Source organism: Bidens hawaiensis, unplaced genomic scaffold (assembly GCF_021521415.1).
Source record: "Bidens hawaiensis isolate Kalapana, Puna unplaced genomic scaffold, B.hawaiensis_p1.1 tig00009985_1, whole genome shotgun sequence".
In the NCBI taxonomy this organism is placed as follows: Eukaryota; Viridiplantae; Streptophyta; class Magnoliopsida; order Asterales; family Asteraceae; genus Bidens; species Bidens hawaiensis.
The window spans coordinates 708,791-717,220 of record NW_027491758.1 but is presented as its reverse complement, the minus strand read 5'-3'; the positions used below and the strand labels follow the sequence as shown (position 1 = coordinate 717,220).

Genomic DNA, 8,430 nt, shown 5'->3' with positions numbered 1-8,430 from the left:
ACTCATGCAATTTTTCACTAAATCGGCTCACTAATTTTGAAATCAAGTCTCACAAATTTTTTTGCGCGTTAAGAAACCAAGATGTGGGGGTCGCGATTTGCAATATGCGCAGTTAAATTTAAGAATTAGAACAACGTTAATTATATTAAAAATAAAAATAATGATAAAATATAAAACTCATGTTACCACTCATCATCAACATGAAAAAAAAAAAGATAAAAAGATTTCATATGTGAAAAAAAAGGAAAATGATAAAAAAAATATGTCAAAATATTTAATAAAAAATGAAAGTTGAGTGCCTTAATTGAAACGTTTTTAAACTTGAGTGAGATAATTAAAACACTTTTAAAACGTAATTACTATTATATAAAATTGTCCCTTTATCTCATAATATTGTTTTACTATTTCTAAATTTTAGTTACCAACCATTTGTTACTTCATTTATTCACTAGCTATATAATATTTTAGTTATTTAGTGTATGATATATTTCTTTAATTCAACTCGTGTGATATATATATTTCCAATATTTTGTTACTAGAAAATAAAATAACATCGAAGTAAATTTTCATATAATCAATCACAGTCCATGATTTTCTTTATTGCATTTAATTTTTGTTTATTTACTGATAAAAAAGGATATTATACTAAAAATTATATTAGTTAGGACGGTTAACAACCACCACCAAACACACAAGAAATTAAAAACACAAAAAGACAAAGACGGACAAGATTATATGTACATTGTAAACATCAAAAGTTGTTTCATCCGTTTCCGAGACAATACATGAAAAAGCAACCGAAATATTAAAAAGAAAAAAAAAAAGGGGATTTCTTGCACCCCAACTGCCCAAGCATCACCAATAATCCTCACCATTCTCCTCAGGCTCGGGTTTCATATTCAAGTCAAGTTTCTCTCGAAACCAACACGCCTTGAGTTCCGAACCGGGTACACACGTACCACTCATATGCAACGACGTACAACTCGTCTCAGCATCCACTCTCGCCCCAACCTCTGTGGCCTTTTTCCGTATAGACGCCGCCGACAACTCTCCCAACGTCCCATCAGACGCCAACAGTTCTGGAAAATTCAAGCGTGCTGTCGGCCCACGAAGGTAATACACGGCCGTGTCATACGCTCGTGCGGCCGCCACAGGCGATGAATAAGAACCCAACCAAATCCGGGAGCGCTTATTCGGCTCCCGAATTTCGGCCACCCACTTCCCCCACTTCCTCATCCGGATACCCTTGTACGGCCTCTGATTATTCTTCCTCTTCTCAGCTGGACAATTACTCTCCATAACAGAGAGGGGTAAAAAGGGAAAACTGAGAGAATATAAAATAAAATAAAATCAAATAAAAGCACCGACAAGTTTTAAAGTTTGGGTATGGGCGTGGGTATTTATAGATGAGGAATTAATTGAAAAGGGTTTATGAAAAGTGATGGTTTTTATGATGTGGGGATCCTTAATTCAAGATTTTGGGTCTACTGACAGACAGATGAGGAAGACTAAGGTGTGTTGGTTGGGATGAGTGCGTAATTTATAATCAACTATGTATATATACAGGGAAAGATATTTAGAGATATTTATTCTCTCAAATATGATCTCATATAGAGTCACTTATTTAAATATTATTTGTTTTTGTTGTGTTAGAGAATTATAACATTTTCAATCTATCCGCATCATATTATGTGAGTAAATTTTAGTAGAGTTAATTGTAAATATGGTCTCGGTGGTGAAACCCAAAACACAAATTTTAACCACGTGGTGACATTTTCGTAGATATGGGCCATGCGGTGGTCATATATTTTGCAATCGGGTCCAATCGTTAGTTAAAGGTTGTTACTTCTGTTAGTTTCAGGCCAATATTGTCTCTTCACCCACACACCAACATCCGGCTCAATAAAACCCCCTCCCCTTCGCAACTTACAACCCTAACCTCTCGTCATCGTCATAACATCACTGTCTTCGTCATATCGCCGTTATCGCCATCTCATCGTCATCAATTCACCGTAATGGCATGGTTAATAACCATATTCGCTAACACCCAGTTATTCTCGGGTATGAATCGGGTCTGAATTTTGAGTTATGAAATGCGAAATTGTAGTTGCGATTACTAATCAAGCTCGTGTTCATGCTTGTTCATTGTTGCTGCGATGTTGCTCGATCTGTCATGGACCCATATTCGCTAACACCCGGTGTACACCTGGTCGAACAGGATCTACACCATCAATTTCAAAAGGTGGACAAGATTTTTTGGAGTAGTTGTTTAGGTTTGTTTGGTTAGATTAGTGCTTACAAGCTATAATAAGTAGTAATAAGGTGTTTGGATGAACTAAAAATCTGGTATTTTGGTACTACTATAATTACTAGGTGTTTGGTTATATTACTATAACCTCTAATGTGTACTATGTATTCACTTATATTAATGATAACCTACTACTAATAACTTATGTTAACTTAATCTTTTAGTATGCTTGTATGTATCTATGCCATGTGTTTAAGGAACAATGTGTGCATGTGCTTATGTCTTTATATCTTTGTTTGTTGGGCATGTAATATGTATACAAACACATATATAACTGTGTATATATGTATGTTGGAATAACTGTTGGGCATAACTGTCCGTTATATATGTGTTTACAGGGGCATAATTGTTTATTCACAGTCACATGTGACTGTGTATATATGTATGTAATATATATGTTGGCATCTATGTGTATGCATTAGTATACATTAATGTATATGTACATATATGTGTGTGGTCTATGTGTCTGTGTATATGCATGCATCTGAGTATATAAATGTACATGTGAAGATATTTGTATGCATTTGTATTTGTATGTATCAATCTGTCAATATAAATGGGTTTGTATATCTGTATGTTTGTGTGAATCTGTGTGTATTTGTATGTATGTATTTCTGTATATACATGTATGTGTGTATCTGTATATATATATATATGTATTGTACGGATTTGAGTGTATGTAAAGTCATAGTTGACCTCTAAAAGTCAAACTTTGTGTAGTATGTATTGTATGGATTTGAATGTATATACATGTTTGTGTGCACCTTGTGTTTCAGTTAATTAATGTTGTGTAAAGTCATAGTTTGACTTAGGAAAGTCAAACCATGTAAAATTTTGATTCCATATCAATTTGGTTGATTTTACCCATATTAGCAGTTTAGATAGTCAAGATTATGATTATTTATGTTTAATATATTTTAATAAGCAGCTTACAATAAAGGTCAACGAGTCAAAGTTAGTGAACCCTAAAAAGTCAACATTCGGTTGTTTAAAACTGTTGGAGGGAATATATGTTAACAGACAGAGGGTCCAAATTGTATGTATTTAAAACCATAGGGTTGCAAATTGCAAGGGTAGAATAGTCTTTTCGAAGAAAAACAAACTTTGGGTTCACGACGGGGTCCCAATTGCAATAATTGACCACCACATGGCCCATATCTGTGAAAATGTCACCACGAGGTTGAAACCTGCATTTTGGGTTTCACCACATGGACCATATTTGCAATTAATTCCTTTTTATAATATAGGGAGTGGTTTAGGTGTTGTGAGTGAAAGAAAGAAAATGCTTTGATTTTTTTTATATTTGAAAAATTTTCTGTAACACCATATATATATATATATATATATATATATATAATTTTTGGAAGTGTTTATATATAGATGAGTAAGGAAAGGTATTGATAAAGATATGAAAAATATTATTTAATTAAAAAAGAGAGATAAAATGTTGTGATTTTTAGTGTAAATTTGGATTTATATATAGGGGAAGGGTCGAAGGGATGATAATGCTCTTATGTTATGTTATATTACAGGGATGTTTGACAATCTTATACTAAATTAAAAACAGGTATGATGGATTAACAGTTTTCTCTGAATCATTTAACACGTCTATGAAACTTAATCATTAAGAGGCCCCATGAGCTATTTAACAATATACACCCATACATTGATTGATTTAGAGGTAGCCTTTTAATATTCCACTAAGATGCTATCAAACAACACCTTAGGCCAAACCGTTATAATGGTGTAAAGAGTGAAAAAAAAGGTAATTTTATATAGGCGTCACAGATTCAGTAAATGGTTTCATATTTTACATCCAGAAACATAAGTTATAGTGAATAAGATATGAATTGTGGTGATATGATGAGATAAATGATTGGTTTATATTATTAATTACTAATTAGAAATCAAACGTTGCCCAATGCCAAAGAAGAACCCCCACGGATGCATCCTTCGCTCCCGTGTCACTGTGTGTGCAGGCGGTGTCCCACGCTAGGCAATTGTATGTGGTAGTTAGGGTTTCACGCGCTCTTCACCTTTTCACAACACATAGCCCTAAACGGTGATCGAGTAATGTAATAACAATTTTAAATATATAACCATAACCTTTTAGTTATGTGTCAATTTTACTTGCATTTAATTACTATCTTAATGCTAAAGTAAAAGTTAATCTATGTGTTGTTAGTTCGTCCTTAATATATTATTTCGTTGACTCCAATTAGACCTTTCTCACTTGTCTATGAATATTATTTTCTTCTCGTTTTCTTCAACAATATGTTGTAATAGAGTTAGGGTAGTGAATAGATTCAAGGGCCCATGATATAACACACGCGAGCCACTCAAGATACCCATAAAATTCACCACGGATCATCCACAATATCCGTGGGAATCATATACCAAAGTCTGAAGTCCAAAGTACCCTTCTAGTGAAGAACAGAAGTTACCCGCAGATGCGGAAACCTCCCACATGCGGAGGATTAAAGCAGATGACTTCACTTATTCGAAAAAAAGGTAGTTACAACTAACCCCTTCTAGAAGATTGGGAAGATTATTCCTTCATAGCGACGTTTACCTCATTGTGGAGAGCACGTGATAGCACGTCCAATTAGGGGAAGCCAGCTGGACATTCTGTTATGCCCATGCATATGGTTAGCCGTCACTTCCTATCAAGAGTGGTCACGTGTCCATTCAGGTAGAAGGAATCATATTTCAAAAATGACAACTCCACCAATCACTTTCCCCTACCACCGGCTATAAATACCTAACATATCATCATTAGGTATGGAGATTCACACTTCCGATATTACATCAATCACTCTATACTTTATTTTTGGATAAGAACAATACTTATTGTCACGCCAAGACCCCCATCCCGTACTTCCCCACGAGCTCACGGTGGTTCTGTTTTGCAGGATTAGATCTGGATCTAGCATGGTTCTATTCACTTCAACAAATTCTCCTATTAACCCATACCCGGTGGAAATATTGATCCAATCCTAGGATTGGATCAGATATGTGTTTCTTCAATTGTGTATCAATAAAGGGGTTTTCTTATGTGGTTGTAGTTCCGTCTTCAAAAGAAGTACCAAGTACTTTTAAGTTTAACAATACCATATGCTTTTTATTAACCGACCGAGTTTTTGTTTTCTATGTATGAAAGTTTATAGGTATAAAAAGTATAGGAAAAGGTGTTAAAACTAAAATTGCAAACAAAAGATGCATTTGGTAAGTGGGTAGCGGTGTTATATACTTATGATCTAGTGTTAGGAGGCTTGGGTTCTCTAATGGAGACTTAAGTTTTATCCTTCACTTGTGTCACTTTTGGTGGATGATGACAATAAAATATTTGAGCTAAGGTTTGCGAGATTGTCAGTTCGAATCCCGAGCCCAACCGCGTTTTCGTCCCACTGTGTGTTATGCCAGAGAATTCTGCTCTTGTAGTGGCATAACGACTGTCAAGTGGCATCCGACGGTATGCCCCGGATGCCCAAGCCAAATTTGAAGCCAACGTAGGCCTGGTTATGAAAACATAGTCATACCGTAGTGAGGCAACGAAACTCTCCAAATTGGGGGAGAGCGATGGTCTAACACACAATAAATTTGTTTAAAAAAAAGACAAAACTTAAAAAAAGGTCGTGAATTTTCAAGTCTTATGGTGAATAAAAGGTGTAATTTAGAAGTAATAATAAAGTGTGTGTGTGAGCTGCCATTTTAAAAGATTATATAAATAAAAACATCGGTTTGTTTAGTAACCTTAGGCAAATAAGTTGATAACGTTGAAGGATTACTTGTACATTACTTGAAAAGTCAAGGGTGTTGTGCATAAGTTTAAGGTATATTAGTTTTATTAATCATAATTATCATCTTTTGGTTGATTTAAGTCTCAACTAACGAATTGACTATTGACAGTCCCATCTTTTAACGTATTTATTTCCAACGATCCGCGACTAATAAAATCCTAACATCGTTACTTGCGGGTCGTCAGAAAACACGGTTGGCCTAAAAAATCACATTTTTACGGAAAATTCAACGTGAACACCTAAACACCGCCACCACCACCAACTGACTCACCACCAACCAACCACCACCACTTGAGCACCACCAATCGATTTCGACGATGGTTCTAGGGTTCATGCGACCTCAATAATTGGAGATTTTACTAGAAAAATTTCTAAAATATCTGATCCAAGGTTACAAATATATCTGGGACAAAAATTTTGAGTTTTTTGAAAAAAAAATTGAGTTTTTCAGCCAAAATGTTTTTCCGGAGAGCTACAACTAACATCGTTAGAATTTTGTTAGCCGCGGATGTTGGAAACAAATATGATAAAAGGTGGGATCGTTATCAACGAATTCGTTAATTAGGACATGCAACGATCAAAAGATTATATTTAAGATTAATAAAAATCAATATACCTAAATTTAAATGATAGGAACTCTTCGATAGAAAAGAATAAAGAAAGCGAAATGCCATGTAGAATAAAGTTTGGTACTCTCTAAACATATAAACATTTATTATGATGTAACATCTCAATTTCTGAAAGCTTGACAAAAATAAAGCCTTAAGGAGCCCCTAGGTTTGGAGATATAAAAACTTGTTCCTCATGGGTAGTAACATACCTTTTGTATTTAGTAGGTTAAGAAATGTTAAGATGATGTTATTTTTTTTTTCAATAGGCTCATATATTAAAAAATCGATCTAGTAAAGAAACTAGATAGAACGAGACATAATTACAAACTAATCCGGTAAAACAATCTCTGACTCAATTATAATAAAAAAAAAATGTTAAGAGCATTCTCATTCAACTCCCTACTTTATGTGAGGAATGGTTTTATAATTTAGAGAGTGATTTATGGTGCAGTGAGCGAATAGTTTTTATAATTTAGAATATGAGTGATTATTCTGTATATTTGAAAAACTATTTTTCACCACCTATAATTTTTAATATTTTTTTAAAGTGGTTGTGAGTGAGGAAAAAGAAAAGATAATGATAAACGTATAAAAGAGTATTATTTAATTAAAATGAAGAGATAAAATATATTGAGCTTTAATGTAATTTTTAGTTTTGAGATATGAGGTGGGATGAGAATGCCAATGTAGTTGTCAATGAGAAATTTTGCAAACATAATTTGATGACTAAGAAATACTTCCTTCGAATCGCCCATTGATTTTACTCGTATCCGATTAACACACCCCGACCCGATTTCACATATACCGGAAAACTGTTTAAGAGATTGTTATTAGGGTCCGTTGTCAAACATACCTTTAAACATCAAAAGCCCGAACTACAACATTTCAACTTTTGGCTTTTTATCAAGAATTCATGTATACATGTTAACTTTCATAACGATACGAGGGGTATCTTATTGTCTTTGTTTAGGTAAGATATTATATTAAAACGGTCAGAATGGATCAACTGAAATTCTATCTTGTTACTTTTATGTCAAAACGGGTTACCAACTGTCACACCCCGACCAAAGGCGGCAGAACATGCCGGTGTGCAACGGATTGCTCAAGAACACAAGACACCATTAAAGTGATAATATTTAAACAACTCATTCATTTTGTTCAATCAACCAAATAACACAACTTGTTCATACAAAATAACATTAAGCATAAGAAATAAATTGTTCATTTTTCTAATAACTTAAACGGTCTCAAAATAAAGTAGCATCCTCGAACTCCAATCAACCAATAATCAAACCTGTAACAATGCATAAAATAATATTTGTCAACGCGTATGTTGGTTAGCAGTTTCATAGTTTTGAGTATATATAATATGAGGCAAAATCCACAAACGAATATGAGACTATAAATAAAAGCATCAATCGTGGTATATAAAACATATGTAAATGAGGATCCTTTCTAATCGGTAGCAACCGACATACTCGGATAATGATGCCCTATGCTACTTGCACAAGGCTAAGTAGTTAGGGATGCGTATGATCATACTTATTGCGTTCCACAACAACATAAAATAAACACTCGTGCACGTAAAGCATATCAAGCATATAACACACAATAGAGCAAGTATTCTAAGTATCATACACCCTAAAATTTATGGTTTGAAGATAGAGTATTATAAATCATTCTTATTTTGGATAAGTATGCATGTTACCCC

The 8,430-nt window shown here is 34.1% G+C and overlaps 1 pseudogene; it reads right to left on the bottom strand.

Moving 5' to 3' along the window:
• Window positions 1–620: 620 nt before the first annotated feature.
• LOC143534023 (ethylene-responsive transcription factor ERF008 pseudogene) lies at window positions 621–1,314 on the bottom strand (annotated as a pseudogene).
• Between the last annotated feature and the right edge of the window lie 7,116 nt (window positions 1,315–8,430).